Below are 16,314 nucleotides of genomic sequence, written 5' to 3'. Positions count from 1 at the left end.
CATACGTATTTTACACACCCACCCACACTTGACCAAGAGAATTGTCCACAGATTTTTCCAGGCCTTAATAAGACAGAAACAAAACCACAGTGCTGCCAAGGAACAGTGCACATACGTCAGACCTTTGTCTGACCCGTGTCTGTGCCGCAAAATCTGCATGGCCAACTCCAGATCTCATTGAGCTAAATAATCCACGTGGCAAAATGTGGAAAAGCCACAAGAACACGAGACATGGTATGATTTGTCAAAGTAGGAGTTCCTGTGCCTCATCTTTACCCAGAAAAAGCACCCTTGATGAGTTTAGCAACCTATTCTACACACAGAGTGGCAGGTGTATGACAGTAGCAATGGATACAGTTCATTTTTAAGCATTGGGCCGATGAGCAGGTTGTTTGGTTATGATGAGACGTGATCCATGCCTTCTAAATGAAACAGAATATTCTTCCCGTTGTCCCTCATCTCTGTCGAGTTACCTCTTCGAGAGCTGTAAGCAACCCCAAAGGCTGGCCACCCCCACCCATCCGACCTCTGCACTCACATCCAGCGTCAAACAAAATCCCATCTCTGTGGAGCTTCATGAGGACTCAAAAGGGGAAAGAATGTGTTGTTTCCAAGGAGAAGTTGAACTCACTGGTGCATCCAGTCACGTATCCTACCAACACGTTTCAGACGTTGCCTACGTATCAGGCACCACAATGATTTCCCCCATGACCTTGTAAGGCAGGAATAACTGTCCCCATTACAGAGCCGAGTATACTGAGGCCTGAAGAGTAACCACCAATAGTGGCAGAGCGAGTTTGATCGCTGCCCATACCCCTGAGTTCAAGCCACCTCACTTAAAGCCCACCTTGGGGACTCTGCTGTAGGAACCCAGGATGCTGACATCCGAGTGCACAGAGCCGGCCTGGTGCTGGAGTTACAAATGGAAACTCTGCTGCACACCCACTGGGTGCACGTCCTCATTTACCCCACCCCACCCCCGTAGCCATGTGATGGTGAGCAACTTGCTTAACCGCTCTGAGCCTTCCTTTCTTAAACAGAAAAGATAATAGTGCCAACCTCACTGGGCTCTTGTGAGGATTACCTAAGATGATATATTATGAGGTGACTTAAACCATCCTGGCACAGAGTGAACACCTAGCAAAGGTTAAACTTGAATGTTTCAAGGAAGCAAGCCATTGAAATTCCAGGTGAGAAAGTCTAAAATCAGGGCACACCCAGGGCCATGGGTGTTCAAAGGAGACCAGTGTAGCCTAGTTGTGGAAGTCATAGCACAATCTAAGCCACAGGAGGCGATCACAAGACCCGTGGGCCAAATCTAACCCTCCACCTTGTTTTATCCGCCCAGCACCTTGTTTCTACCTGGCAGCAGTTCTGAGCTTGTTGCCCCTAGTTAAGGAGCAGTTACATTTACACAGTCCTAAAATCACATTTGGCCCTTTAAAGGCAACTGCGAGGCTGGTGTGGCCCCTGGTGAAAATGAGTCTGACGCCCCTGATTCCAAGCTGAGTACTGGAGGACAAATAAGAGTCAAATAGAGAAAGGGATAGCAGAAAGGGTGTCCCAACAAGGGGAGGAACCATTGAGTAATTGGGTTTCAATGGAGAGATCCAGACAAGCTCTCTTAGGAATGTTCCACTCCTTTGTGGAACATTCCGGGGATCCCAGGAAGAACCCTAGCACCTCATGTCTGAAGCCAAATACCCCATCCTGTAGAGTCCGATCCCCACCCAGCTGAGACTCAGAGTCCCAGGCAGGGTGCCCCTTCACCCTGTGACCAGACCTGGCACCTCAGTGCTCGGAAAGCTGCTGAGCATGAGCTCTGATGGGGGCGGGCCGGGGAACGTCTGCAACGTGAAGGAGGGTACAACAGCTGAGGGCAGACTCTGGGGTCCATACTGGAGGAAAAGCATCATGACCCTCACTTAGGGTTTGTCTCCGTCCCTCCTTGTGTGGGACAAAGTACACCCCCTCTACCCTTCACCATTCCATAGACAGGGCCTTTGGAGCCAGAAGAGTTTAAAGCAATGCCCTACCTGTGACTCAGTGAGATGCAAGACACAATACGTGGCTCACTGACTTCTCTTGAACTTCTCCCAACTTCTCTTGAAAATTCAGAAGGTCTGTGCACACTAGGCCTGAGTGACATTGCTCGGCAATCCAGGGGAGGCTAGGTCAGGGTCAAGGCAGCTTCAGTTACATAGATATGCCTGGGCTCCACTCAGTTACACGGCCTGCACCTGAATTGAGCACATTCCCTTAGAGACTTGTGTGCCTGACTTCATCTCTCAGAGTCATCTGAAACACCTTGAAAGGTAGAGCTGGCTCCATAGAGATCAGCTGATCCAGGTCTCAGAAGTGTAGTGGGCCTCACCTGGGCCCTAGAGCATGTGGTTTGTAGTTTTGATGGGGGAACCCGGCATCAGTGTTTTCAACAAGCTCTCAAGTAGTTCTCATATTTCATACCAGAGCTAACATTCGGCAGGAGTACGGCCACGCTGGCTGTTAATATATTAAAACAGGCCCATACTGATAGGTAAATCATGGTTGCTCTGAGCCCCCCAGTGTCTCTCCCCATTTCGATACCCTGGCCCCTCCTCCAGGCCCTTCCCATCACTCTACCAACCTAGAGCTAAGGCCAGGTGCAGCTGAGACCTCGGGTAATAAAGCCCTTCTTCATTCTGATTGGCTAGAGCCTATGCCTTACGGGTTAAATTTCCTGACTGTTACACTATTGTAAAGAATAAGGTCCAGAGAGTCCCTCAGAGGCTGAGAACACTGCCATCAACGTCAGCACTCTTCCCACCCCCCACCCTGCCACCATCCAGCCCTTGACAATTACCTTCATCAGGCCCCCCTTGGCTTAGGAAAGGAGCTGACTTGGAGGGTGGGCAGTTCTCTGTTGGCCTGTGTACCTTTCTCGGCTGATACTTTCGCAGCCATAAACAATGTCCTTCAGCCTCCCAGCTCCTCTGACATCGGTTTGGCAGGTATGGGAGTCATTTGTTGCAATGAGATGAGCAGGCATCCATCCTCGTCCTCTCACCCATCTACGTACACACCCGTGAGCCCCATGGCCTCCGGCCTGGGAAGAACGCAGCTGTGGGCAGGCAGCACGGCCAAGGCCCAGCGAGTATCTCCAGGTGGGAGACAGTGCTTAGCAAGCAGGGCTTTCCTGGGGCCAGCAGCTGCTGCTACTGATAATTCCCCTGTTTATGTCTGAGAATAGAGACCCCCGTTCTTCCGTTGGCTAAGAGAAGGGAGTGTTTGCGCTTCCAACAGCCCCTCAGGTGATCATGAAAGACAGTCACTGCGGGAATATGTTTGGCAGGCGGGACCAGATCAGAGGAGTTAATTCCAAAGATCCTTGCAGCAGGTTGGAGTCATTGAGAATCAATCTTGCCTGGATGTTTGCTTGAAATGCAGCAATGGTAAATGCCCGAGCCATCTGTTTGCCAGGTCACAGTGTTGTGCCCTAGACCAGAACAGAACAAAGTGTTCCCAGGAAGCCCTTCTGCCCACTGGCCTACACTTTGACAAATACAGTGCTGCAGAGGTGGGATCAAAGATGAGATGATGGGGATGGAGGGCGTGAAGGAATGTTACAACTCCACCCAGCATCCACCCACCCACCCATCCACCCACCCCACAACAGTCATGCATCACCCATGCTGGACCAGGCTCTGTGAGAGGCAATGGAGAAACAGTGGCTAACAGGATAGATGAAGTACATGTGGACCTCAACAAGTGCGGTTTCTCATTAATTTTTTCTGCATTCGAGGATCCCTTTCTGCTTTTCACCCTTTTTAACTTAAACATCATATATATTTATATATATAGGATCGTAAAACAACTACACACCTAATACCTCAGCTTTTTAAAAAATAATAGTCATCAATACCATTGAAGCCTACTATGTGCCTCTCACCCTTTCTATCCATCCTCGCCACTTGCCTCCCAACCACTGTCCTAAACTCCATGCTTACCACTCCCTTACAAGTTTCCCCCATGGATGCCATATGGGATCTTCACTGCAGCCCAGAGTGGTACTGGGCACACACTAGTCAAAGCAAGTATTGCCACCCGAGGCCTTAGATACCCCTCCTAAATACCCGAACTCCCATCTGGCTTCCATCACTGGGATTCTGAGCCTTTGATTCATTGCTGGGACTTGAGATTTTGCTGCACCAGCATGTCTGGTTTTGATAAGTTCTAGTTTAGAGGGATTTTTACAAGAATTCTTCCAAGTACAGCTGTTTGGGGAGATCTTGCTGCTCCTGAATAGAGAAAATGCGGGTTGGGGCTGTGCCCAGATAGTTTGAGTACAGGGTGTTCCTGGCAGCTCTCCTCTGAGCCTCGCCTGGCACCTCTGGGTAGCTGATTGCAGAAACCAGAAGCAACTCCCCAGAATCTGCAACTCAAACAGATCTTGCTGTTGGTGCTGCTGCTGCTGCTGCTGCTGCTACTGCAGCCGCTGCTACTGACAAATTCTCATAAGAATGTTGTGAAGTATGCAGGGAAATTTTTTTTGTCTCCGGACAACAGATAAAAAAACTGAGACTGAGAAGGTGTCGATGCCTTGTGTAAGGTCACACGAGTAGTAGGAGATGGAAGGGAGAATTTTTTTAAAAGTACCTCTAACCCTTCATTCAGCAATAATTGCCACCATTGATTGAGCACCTACTATGTGCCAAGCACTTTACACACACATTATTCCATCAAATCCTACCAACCCACCGAGGAGAAGTACTGCTGTAATCCCATTGTAGAATGAGAATTAAGGCTCAGAGGTCAAGTGACCAGTCCAAGGCAACAAGGACTAGAACCCAGGGCTCTAAGCCCAAACTTTAATCTTATTTCAGCATGTCCCTCTTCTTCAATGGCAACTATAAGCATGTAACATAGTTGAGTTGAGAAGATGGACAAGTGGGCGTATAATGCTGAGACCACAGGTGTGAAAATGGAGATGGGGTTGGGAGATGGTTTAACTCAGAGGGTCAAGCCCTCCAGGAAAACTACAAGGGTCTGGAGGCAGGGATGGGAGGGCAGGTAACAGAGTGTTCTATGCAGAGAAATCCAAAAAGCAACTCCACCCCTGCTGCAAGGGCAGCCAGACACAGTGAAGCAAATTGAAAAAAGAACCACAGCTTACAATGTGGTTCTGGATCATTGATGTCAAAACAATGAACATTGTGCATATTTTGCATTCCCTAGATCACTTCCTTTTCATGAGGTCATTTCTGATTTTGCCTGTCCTCACTCTACATGATACAGAGCAGAAGAAGATACAATTTCCAAAATGACCCTGACTTTCATCCTCTCTGTGGAAACAAAAAGGCTCAAGAGCTGACATTTCCCAGTGTTCCATGCTGGTATTTATCCAAAGTTCAAAGGCAATTGCTTTAGGGGGTAAATACATACCCACAAATGTGAGCTAATTATGCAAATAGGGTCACTGCTGGATGGGCAAGAGCTGCAGCCTGATAAAGACTAAAGGGATGCCAGCCAGGACCCAGGGAAAATGGCAAAAGGCATCTGCAAAGGCCATTCTGTGTGTCCTCAGCTAATGGTGTTAGAATCAGTGCTAGCGTGACCAACTGGCTTGATGAAGGCCATTTGCAGTGTCAGAGTTTGCTATCGAGTTTGTGTCCTGGAGGCTAGAGCATCCTAATGTCCTTCCCAGGAAAACAACCCCCCATACCATCCAAGAGGATGGTGAGAGCTATTTTCTTTCCAGAGACCCTCACAAATAAGCAAAAGCAAGCTGGAGTCAAAACACAAGGAGGCAGTGAAAATGCCTGGAGGACCAAAGAGGAATCAAATAAAGATCACCTTCAGAGCACTACACCCAAATGCCTTCCTATGCCCAGGCCCCCAGTTCCTCGGGGAGTGATGTTTCACCTCTCTGTCAAGGAGAGCTAGAGAAGAGCATTGCATGAACAGGACATGGCAGTCACAGCTCGACAGGTAGTGCCAGCTTTCATGACGAGGAACAGAACAGTCCGTCAAGGGGAGATACTGTTTGGAAGGGAAGGCTAATTTTAGATATCAGAACCACATTTCTGAAAACTCCATTTGCACATTCTATTTAGGAGCTGAATTCTTTTTTAAGCTTAAGTTGTTTTTAGAGGTTGGCAAGTTCGAGAGCTTGGTCCTTCATCATGGAGACCTCCAGCCGAGGACTAGATTTGAAAGCATCGGTCAACAAGGATTCGGGTGGTAGCTAAGTTCCCAATCTACCAGAGCTTTACAAGATATGGAGAAGCAACATAAGCTAAGATAATGGGGTTTGGGACCCAGTCATTTGGGGTTTTGTCCCAGCTTTGTCCCTAGCTCTGTTTTCTTTGGCAAATGACTAAAGAAACTTGGAAAAGTCGTAACGCCTCCCTAAACCTGTTTTCTGTCAAATGAAGATCAGAATCTCCACCACATAGTTCTTGGCAGGAATAACTGGGATCATGCATGTACTGTTCTGATTGTGGTACTGGGTGTGTTGCATGTTCAATGAGTGGTAGCTATTACCAATAAATAGATATGGAGGCACAATTCAAAAATAGAGAGTGTAATAAAGAGCTCTATCATGCAGCAGAAGTGAGAGAGTGGAGCCACGAGGAGCTTTTGATTGTCAGGAGAGCTTCACTGAGGAGAAAAAGGTTCTGAAAGATGATAGGTAGCATGGAGAAATGTTATGTGGAAAGAAAAGCACCTGGGTTCTGGAACTCCATGTCCCTGAATTCAAATCCTGGCCCCACCATTTCTTGGCTGTGTGACCTTGGACCAAGTTAACTAACCTCTCTGAGACTTTCTCTCCTCATCTGAAGAATGGAAACAATAGTAGGCACTTCACAGGTGTATTGGAAGATCAAGGGAGATAGGTAGACCAGATGCCCATGAGCAGAAGAGACTCTAGAATTGGTTGGTGTTGAAGGAGTTTGTAGGTATGACAAAGACTTGAATGCAGGTAAGCAAGAGAAATGCTAACTACAAAAACAGAATCTTAGTAACTGCCATTCATTAGATGTATACTAAGTGCCAAGTACTGAGGTAATCCATAGAGGGGCAGTTACAGGGTGGTCAAGAGCCCAGTGAGTCAGGTGACTGAATTCTTTCCCATGTCATCATGGGCAAGTCATTTAACCTCCCCAACCTTTAGTTCCCTTGCTTGTAAAATGCAGGTACTAATTATGTTTTCCTTGAGTGCTTTGGTGGGGATCAAATGAGATCATGTTCATAAAGTCACTAGCACAGTGCTCAGCATATAGAAAATGCACTGTGCCCTGGCTGGTATGGCTCAGGGGATTGAGCACCAGCCTGCAAACCAAAGGGTCGCTGGTTTGACTCCCAGTCAGGGCACATGCCTGGGTTGTGGGCCGGTTGCCTGGTTGGGGGTGTGCAAGAGGCAACCACACATTGAGGTTACTTTCCCTCTTCTTCTACCTCTGTTCCTCTCTCTCTAAAAATAAATAAAATCTTTCTTAAAAAAGAAAATGCTCTGTAAGGTTAGTTATCATTATTATTTTCATGCATTTTCTCCTTTGATCCTCACAACAACCCCATGAGTTAAGTGTTATTGTCCCTGATATAAATAGATCAAGCAGCTGCAGCTCAGAGAACTGATTGCTTCTCTAAGGTCACCGTGAGGAAGCAGTAGGGCCCACTCTGGAATCTCAGCTTCTTTGTGCTCCGCACCTTTCAGATAAGCTGGTGAATGGCACCAGGGTTGAGGCAATGTGACAGTTATTGTTAAATGCAACTTACACCATAACCCTCACTTGTCTTTCCTCTATGGCTGTCGCTGCCATGGCCTCACCTCCTCGCCTGTTGAAGATTTCCAGTTTAGGGCTCTCTGTGACCCTGTGTGCAGCCTATGTGCACACTGGTGCTGCCCCTCTTGGGGACTTGCAGCTTCACAAGGTTGGCGACAGGTTTATGGAATGCCCATTCTGATTTGCAAATTGGTCTGACACACCAGGCTTCCAGCTGGTTTCAGAAACAACCCCTCCTTCTTGGTGACAATTAACAGAAATTAAATGTCCCTGGCACTGTTTGTAATTCAGAAAATGCATGCGCTGATTAGTCAAACCACTGCTGGACATGTCATTATGACCAAGGGCCTCCTGGCCAACATCCTACCTCTCACTTCATCTCCAATTAAAGTAGCAGAATGTTTTCTTCCTGGGTAGAAATCAATGTCACCTCATTCATTTTCATTTCACAAATATTGATTGAGCATCTACTGAGTGCCAGGTTTTGTTCCATGTGGTTGGGGTACCTCAGTGAAAAATGGAAGGAAGGTCCCTGCCTTTGTGAAGGACGACAAATGGTAGAGAATTAAACACACAGAATTATTTCTCTGTGACAGATGCTGCAAAGAAAACAAGGTGGTGGGACCCAGAATGGTGGGAGGTATGAGCTACATTAGGTAGGGTCACCAGGAAAGGGTTCTCCAAGGAGGTGACATTTGAACCAAGATTTGAAAACTAGGAAGGAACCAGACAGCGTGGCAAGGTGAACAGGAAAAAGCTCAACATGTCAAAGAAATTCATTTATTAATCAAACTTTTTTTACCATCGAATAAATACCTGTTGCACGCGTAAGTGGCGGATGTATGAATCCTCTTTTCGCTGCCAGGAAGGGCCTTCTTAAGACGGATGAACGTGTGGGTGATGTCACAAGCATTTTGCTCCAGTCCCATTCCCATCTCTAAAACAAGGGGCCTGGCTCGGGCACCAGCTTTCCAGGGCTGCAGGATCTTAAGAACTCACCTTCTTACAAAGCAACTGGCCCTTACAGCTCTTTAAAGCAATGCCCACACAGCCAGTCAAAAGCAATCTGTCATTCTTTCAGCAGTCAAACTGGTTGTTTGGAACTGCATAGACATGAAATGTCACCTCGTTTGTTATTATTAGGATGTATTTATTTAATTTGCATGCCACTTCTTCATTCGAAAATACTTATTAGTTGCTAGTTAGGAATCTCTCTCCGGTCCTCCTCCTCCCCTTCCTCCTCTTTCTTCCTGCCCTATTCCTCTCCCTCCCTTCCCCCCACCTTTCTTCAGGACAGAAGATTCCAGGCTATAGAATTGGAACACCTCAGTTGTATTTGAAGTGTGACTCACTCTGTGACTTTGGGCAAGTCACTTCACCTCTCTGAGTCTTGATTTTCTCATCTATAAAATGAGATTTAAAAATAAAGGCCATCTATGACAGCCATGTAAATACAGAGACAGCATTATCCTCATTTTGTAGGTTAGGATGTAAAATTTTAAGAACTCAATTCAGAAAACTGAAACTTAGATTTTTAAGACAAAAGAAATTCTAGTAATGGATATGACAGGGAACTACTTCAATAATCTGTATCCACCTAGAGGGTTTTCCATTAAGATAATTAAGAAGCAGGAGCAAAATAATTAGACTTAAAGAGGTCTCTTAATTCATAATAATACCTGTGAGCCAACAATTACAGACCCTTGCTATGTGCCACACACTATTCTATGCTCTTAGCTTACATTGACTGGTTTAAAAACCTCAACCACAACCATACAAAGTCAATGTTGTTACTATCCCCATATTACAGATAGGGAAACTAAGGCCTAGAGCAATTAAATAATTTCCTCAGGGTCACACAGTTAAGAATTAGAGTTTGGGAATAAAATCAGGCAATCTGACTCAAGTCTGCACTGCTAACTACTTGCCACCTCATTTAAGATGGGACGGAGAGCTTTCCTGCAGACATCTGAGTTTTCTATTTCAAATAGACTTGTCTTCTGAGTGCTCAGGAAACAAAGAATTATTACCTGCCTAATCTGAAAGCCCCTGGCCAGTAGACCTGGCACTAACAAGGGCTGCTACTCAGCACTGCGCAATACCAGCCATAACTAAATTCACACACTGATGGGATTTTCAGGGGCCCATTAAAATGTCAGTCGATCTCAGAGTTGAAGTTCTTTCTACATCATTTAGCACAACCTGGAAGGTCAGATTCATGTGCGGCCAGCCTTCCCGTGGCAGTTACTTCCATATTACTTCCCTGCCTCTGCACTCACTCAGAAATGCTACATCACAATAAATGTAGTTAAAAGAGCAAACAAACCGCACGCGACTCCCTTGGGATCCAGCAGTAGTAATCTCAAATAACCTTGCCTTCTGCCTCCAAGGGTCATTATTCCAGCTGCTAAAGCCAGGCCTGATGCACAGTTCAAAGCCGCCACTTCTGGGCCCATTGCAATTTTAATGGGCTGACCCACCTCCAAAGGCCTGTACCCAGCATCAGCACGGGCACCAGCTTAGGCACATCTAACACAGGTGCCTTCCCTTTTAAGGACTCAAAGTCACCAATAGCGGTATGAAACTCCTGTCTGCGTTTGGTGGTGTGCAGTGAAGACAGCATACCTCCAAATCCTGTGTGACTTCTTGATGTGGGGGGACGCGGGAGCCAGCCTAATAATCACAGACTTTGTGTTCAGGCCTGCTTCTCCCACTGAATGTAAAGCAGCCACCTGGTGCCTCTGCCAGCTCTTGCTCGCTGTCATGCTGAGTGGGACACGGCAGCCAATGAGTCAGTTCCACGGGCACTTGCAAGCTCTGAGAGCACGGGGGAGCTCAGTCGTGATTCCAAATGCAGCTGCCTGCTTGACGGCTCAGGGCTCTTGCAGTGCCCCTGTTTCTGGAGCCACGGGTCACAATGCTGCCTTTGGAGACTGGGGGTTCGGGTAAGACTCCCCAAATTGATGTCTCCCGTGGCTGGCAAGATCTGACTGTCCAATGCCGCCCCACCCAGAATGAGGCTGTGATCACCATTCAAGTGTCCCCGAAGATAAAACTGGCCTGCTGAATCAGCAAGAGCCTTTGGTAAGAAAAGAAATCAGGTTTCCCGTGAAAGAAGCTGGGCAGAAGATGGAAAACCCTCTCCTACTCATTTCCTGTTTTACTGGGGTTTCATGGGCACTCACTTGTGGAAAAACCCTCAGGCTGGGTCTTTTAGATGGCAAGACTTCCTAAATGTTATTGGACCAACTTTCCATCATTTTAGGTTTCTCCTGTCCCGCTTCAGCATGGTCAGGTGGGGCTTTATTTACACTCAAAAGGGCCAGGAGCCAAGCACTAGCAGCAAAGTCATAGGGAGCAGCCAACTCCAGCCACTCAAACCACCTGCCCTCACCTGGGCTTGTGCACTCGAGGTGCTGGCTGCATCTCCTGTGACCAGGCTCAGCCTCCGGAAAAGGGGTCAGGGGCTGGACAGGAAGGGAAGGACATTGATTACATTGTCTGAGGGATGCTAGAGATGCAAGTTGAATTTGGTAATCAAAATTTGAGGCCTCAGAGCAATCCTGGGGGCTTGTGGATTTTAACTTTATTATTTTTGAAAGAATGTCAGATTTATGAAAATGTTGCTAAAAATAGTACAAAGAAGTCCTGTATACCCTCCAGCTAGGCTCCCTAGATACGAACATTTTACTGTCTTGATTCTCTCTTTCTTATATAGCTATATAAGAATTTTAAAGAAGTAGAAACTTCTCAGGATGCGTTCACACACAAGAGATTCTGAAATTCTTTTTCCCCTTCACAGACTCTGCCTTGGTAATCTTCCCAGGAGGAGCTAGCAACAACGGGGATATTGACAAGAACAAGTGACCAGATTGGATGGAAACTGCTCGATGGAGAGTTTATGGACCCTGTGATATTGCCTGGACATCAGGGATGGTATAGGGATACCAATAGGCTGGCCTCCAAGACAGAAGGATAATAGGAGAAAGAACTAACACATCTCCACCCACAGTATCAATGGGTGGTAGGCCAGGATAGAGAAACAAAAGTATGTCATGTGTTGTTTCAGGTTACTTCATTCTGTTGTCAAAGCCAAACTGGATCTTGCCAATTTCTCACACCTTGGCACCTAACTGACACGTGAATGACTGGACATCAAATGCCTTTCAGCTCTGTGCCTGGCCTATCTCTCCAGCTCAGAATGAGAGCAGTCCAGGAGAGAGCAGAACGTTCTCTGGCTGTTCAAGCCAGACAGGCCCATGCACCTGCAGTGTCCCTGTCCTTCGCCCCTCCCCTGCCCGACTCCTGACCTAGCATCCCATTCCCTCTGCCACATCCTCATCCTTTTCCATTCCAACTCCACTCTGTCACCTCCCACCCCACAACAACACCTTCAAACCCAGAGGGCTTCTGTTAGAACATCCTGGTCAAGGAAACAGGGACTTGGTACCTAAAGAATCTCAGATAAGAAAAATCCACAGTGTTACAGAGAGATGCCACAGACTACAATGCTTACAGAGAGGCCATTTCAGGTCTAAAGATATAAAAATGCATTCTTTTTTATTCAGAAATAAACTATCTTAAAGGACAAGTCATTAGTAGATAGTCTACCCCTGGTTTTAAAAAAAAAACTGTATAGTTTTAAATTATCCGTGCTAACACAGATAAATGTAATTCACAAGTACCCTGAGACTCTTTGAGCCATACATTTTGATCTTCTCCATGAACTTAAGACATCCAGAAGGATTCCATTTTTATGTGCCCTGATTACCAAAGACAGTGACAAGAATGCAGCATCATTTGGGTCTGCTGGTTGTTTTCAAGTTCAAGATCATAATTTGGCAGTGAAGCATCCTCAGGCTGTCATCAGACCTACATGTAAGCAGGAGCACCATCAGCCAAACCTTGAGCAGAGTAAGGATTCGATTTTGTGGTTACAGAAATGTTTTTCTTCTACGTGAAGCCAGCACCCATCCCTTCATGAGATGAGTAACGTAGACTTCTTAACCACACCCCTTTTTCGGTTAACCTCAGGGGAATGCGATAATAAGCAACAAGAAGCCCCAAAGTATTGGCTTTACCTGCCAAGTGGTCCGTGAGAAAGCAGGAGGTATGAGAAGACCACAGAAAGGATAACTCAGTGATGACATCTTCCCACACATGGTCAGTGACGGTGCTGCCAATTGTCAGTCATCCCTTTTCTCTGAACCCCTGGGACTAAAGTGTTGTTTCCATTTCCTCTGAGATGAATTCAGGTTTGGTTGGCTCCTCAGTAGCCTCAGCAGCAATGAATATAGAGATGCTGCCTTCAGATCCTGGAACCTACTTGTTGCTACCGTGACGCCTTCCAGCGCACTATACATAGGTTTTAATGGCTTCATTTTTTTCCCAGGGTAAAGTCATTGAATGTCACAGTTGGAAGGAGTATTATTTTAATTGATGATATATGGACAGGTTAAGTAAAGGCAAGCCGCCCAAATGAAAGCAAGTTCTAGAAACGGGGAGAAACAATATAACTTCTAATCCCCAGAAACCAGGACACCATCCTAGCTAATCATAGCCCTGTCTTCGAGCCCTCTTGCTCAGGCTTTCTTTTTACACTGACTCCCACCTCATATTTAAAGCAACTGGAAACCACCTCTCTTAGTTTTTTACTTGCTGGTTTTGAAGTGTCTGGGAAATTTCCAGGGTTTATGGTGGAATGTTTCATGGAGACTTAGCTTTTCCTCAGAACCTGCTTAACCAACCAACCAAATATTTTCTTAAAAACACAAAATGAAGACTCTGATTTCTTCCCAACCAAACCCTGAAGGTTAAGAAAAGCTCCCTCGTTTCCTAACGTTTTCATCTCTGGACTGTCAGTTCCAGTATATAGTTTCCAAATGGTCGTGGGTCAAAAGGTGGTGGAGGTGGAGGTGGCAGAGGTGGCGGAGGTGGTGGCGGTGATGTCGGTAATGGAGGTGGTGGGCAGGAGGGCAAAGATAAGTTATAATGATCCGAATGAGGTCAGCCCAGAAGTTTACCCCAGAATAGTGTGCTAACCATGAAGTCTGAGTTTTATCTTCTGGGATTGTTGCTTCTTATGACTATGCTGGGGCAGGGAGGAGAGTGTGTTGTTTAGGGAAAGAAAAAAAAAAGAGGAAAGAGAAAATGAAAGGGGAGAAAAATTCCCTCCTCATTGGAAATATAAGAAAAAAGCTATAGACTCTTCTTGCGTCTCTGCTTGTTTTATTTTTTAAGTACAGTGTTTTTAATAGACCAAAAGAGAATCTTTGTGAGGAAATATTTTTGCGAATACTGCTTATAAAAGAGTATAACATGTCAGTCATTATGGACTATTATATAAATAAATCTTAGATAATATAAAATATATAAACATATAAAAATTCATTTTATAGGGTTGTAGACACTTAAGGACTTCCAGGCTTTTCATATATTTGTTCCAAAAAAATAGAGAGTTCCAGGCCTGGCACCTTATTTCTTAGACTGTGCCCCTGTAGAGCCAAGAATTTTGCTGGGGTTTGTTTGTTGGGTTTCTGGTGTTGCAATTTGTCATGTGTATGAGTTACTTTGCCATGTCTGTTGTTGCATGTGTGTGGGTGTCGTTTGCCCACATGGAATCATCAGAGATCCGTGTCACACACTGCATCTCGGAAAACCAAATGAAACTTTCTAGTGAGAAGAAAAACACACAGAACATTGCCTTCACTCTTGGGTACCTCTCAGAGCTGGGCCGCTGACAGCTCACTGTAAGTCTGAGGAAATGGGAAGTTTAACATCAGAGTTGTCTCTCGCTTCAATATTTGGTGTTGAATATCCTTTCTCCTGGGAAGGAGGCACATACTTTGGTTCAGTGCCTTTTATTCTTGGACTTGACATGTTCTAGAGGCAATCAGGAGTCACGGCCCTAAACCACCTTGCTTTTGGGACTTCTCTCCAGCGTCAGATTCCCAAGAAGTGTATCCCCGTGCTAATTCTCTGTGTTATGTTCCGTGATTCGTGATTCGTGATTCGTGATAGACTCAATGCTTTCAAAGCCCAGAGTTTTCTTTGTCTGGGTGTGTGGCTCTAATGAAGTGTTAAGTGTGCTCTTTACCACCCAGGCTGATCAGAAGGAGGAAAGGGGAAAACAGGCGGGCGGCTCCCCTGCTGGAGAGGTCCATTTGCACCTCGTACATCAGCTGAGACACACGGGCCAGAAACTGGTGCGTAAAATGCCGTCTGTTCTCCACGCAGGAAGTGTCGCTCCTGTGGACGTGGGGAGATTACTCAAGTCTCCTTTGCCAAAAATGCTTGTTGTCCCAGGCTGTAAGCTTGTGAAGCCTGATGTATGCTTTAGTAAGAAACAATAAAACAGGTTTATTTTCACGTAATGGAGCTGTCTCTCGGGCCTGGTTTTTTCAGTCACTGACTTGGAGAGGGGAGTACTTGGTCATAGACTAAACGTCAGCATTGAGCACTTAATTTTTCCAAAGAGCTTTGGTTCCTGGCAGCTGCTCTGGACGTGCAAAAGGGAGGCCTGGGAGGGCAGTCACTGGGTGTCAGAGGGGAACTGCTTAGTTGCGGTGGGGGTGCCTGGGAGGAGGGGTGAGCGACAGACGCCCAGCCGGGCTGAGTCTCCTCCACAGAGCAAACACCGGTCTGCACAACCACGAAGATCCAAGAAGGTCTCCTGGTGAGAAGGCCTCTCTGCCTGCTTAGCGCAGCCGCAGACGTTAGGAGCACAGCCTCAAGACCCAGACCACCTGTCCCTTACCAGCTGTGTGGCCTTGGGCAACTCACTTAACCTCTCTGTGCTTCAGGTTCATTTTCTGGAAAATGAAGATGTAAATAGAAAAAAAAAATAAAGATGTAATAGCACCTACCTGAGGGGCGGATGTTAAGGGTTAAATGTCTTAAAATATGGAGAGTGTTTTGAACAGTGCTCAGCACATGTAAGCATTCAAGAGAATTGGTGTTCATCACTGCAATATTTGCTATATCCACCAACCACCCATATTTTTAAAATTTTTTATTAAATTTATTGGGGTGACATTGGTTAATAAAATTACAGGTTTTAAGTGTACAATTCTATAATACATCCTGTATTACATTTTTATTTACTTAATATTCTTTCTTTAATTGACTTCATTTTCATTGAAACTTTAATTAAAACTTTATGTCTCAACTGTAAATGGAAAACCAGTATAATGTGCTGCAAATACCAGGCAGTGGTAGAATAGCTCATACAGCCTGAGTCCTTGTGATAAGGGACTCAAGAGTTGGAAAATTTTAGTTTAAAGTAAATAGTTATAAGGCTAGTAAGTAGTGCATATGTTAAAGCTTTTGTTTCAGAAACCACAGATAAGGCCCATCGTGGCTCCTGAGAGAAACAGCCAACCTCCTGGAGCACTGCTAGAGATTACCGCCTGGGGACAACTGGAGGCATCTGGGCCATTATATTCCAGGGAAAGACAAGACGACCAACCACTCCTGGGAATAGCTAACTGCCCAGGGTGAGAATACTGCAGTTTTTTAATCTAATTTTCCCTGAATTTCAAAATCCCTC

The 16,314-nt window shown here is 45.9% G+C and overlaps 1 protein-coding gene across 1 annotated transcript in view; it reads left to right on the top strand.

The window, feature by feature from the left end:
- SH3RF2 (SH3 domain containing ring finger 2) overlaps nt 1-15,139 on the top strand; it is a 120,331-nt gene extending 105,192 nt beyond the window's left edge. Inside the window, exon 11 of the mRNA XM_045823719.1 lies at nt 11,569-15,139. The gene's annotated coding sequence lies outside the window, so the exon portion shown is untranslated. The remainder of the gene's footprint in view (nt 1-11,568) is intronic.
- The last annotated feature ends 1,175 nt before the right edge of the window (nt 15,140-16,314 follow it).

This window comes from Phyllostomus hastatus, unplaced genomic scaffold, assembly GCF_019186645.2.
Source record: "Phyllostomus hastatus isolate PE091 unplaced genomic scaffold, TTU_PhHast_1.1 phas_contig_150, whole genome shotgun sequence".
Classification (NCBI taxonomy): Eukaryota; Metazoa; Chordata; class Mammalia; order Chiroptera; family Phyllostomidae; genus Phyllostomus; species Phyllostomus hastatus.
Note: the sequence above shows the minus strand (reverse complement) of the source record. Positions and strands in the feature narration are given on the sequence as shown.